Source organism: Myotis davidii, unplaced genomic scaffold (genome assembly GCF_000327345.1).
Source record: "Myotis davidii unplaced genomic scaffold, ASM32734v1 scaffold944, whole genome shotgun sequence".
NCBI lineage: Eukaryota > Metazoa > Chordata > Mammalia > Chiroptera > Vespertilionidae > Myotis > Myotis davidii.
In genome coordinates this window covers 1,365,431-1,366,307 of record NW_006296283.1, presented here as the reverse complement: position 1 = coordinate 1,366,307, position 877 = coordinate 1,365,431, and positions in this window count along the sequence as shown.

Here is an 877-nt window from a genome sequence, read left to right as displayed (position 1 = left end):
GCACTCTGTTCCATGCTTCCATGTATCTGGATCACTTCATTTATCAGTTTGCTTTGTTACTTAGATCCCACATATGCGTGCAATCATGTGATACTTGTCTTTCTCTGACTGACTTATTGCACTTAGCATGATATTCTTCAGGTTCCTCCATGCTGTCTCAAAGGGTAAGAGGGTCTTCTTTTTTACTGCTGCATAGTATTCCATGGATAAATGTACCATAGCTATTTTATCCACTCACCTACTGATGGGCACTTGGGTGTATGAGTTATTTATATATTTTGGAAATTAACCCCTTATCAGATGTATCATTGCCAAATATGTTCTCCCATACAGTGGATTCTTTTTTTGTTTTGTTGACCGTTTCTTTTGCTGTGCAGTTTTTTATTTTGATGTAGTCTCATTTGTTTATTTTCTCCTTAGTTTCCTTTGCCTTAGGAGATAAATCTAAACATATTGCTACGAGAGATGTCTGAGATTTTGTTGCCTACAGTTTCTTCTAGGATTTTTATGGTTTCACCCCTTACATTTTGAGTTTATTCTTGTATGGTGTCAGTTGGTGATCTAGTTTCATTTTTTCCCATGTGTCTGTCCAATTTTCCCAACACTATTTATTGAAGAGACTCCCCTGCCTCCTTTGTCAAATATTAATTGAGCATAAAGACTTGGGTCGATATCTGGGTTCTCTGTTCTGGTCCATTGATCTATATGCCTGTTCTTGGGCCACTATGAGGCTGTTTTGGTTACAGTGTCTTTGTAATATAGTTTGAAATCTGCTACTGTGATTTCTTCAACTTTGTTTTTCTTTCTCAAGATTCCTGCAGCTATTTGGGGTCTCTTTATTATTTATGTATTTATCTATTTATTTATTGTTTAAAAT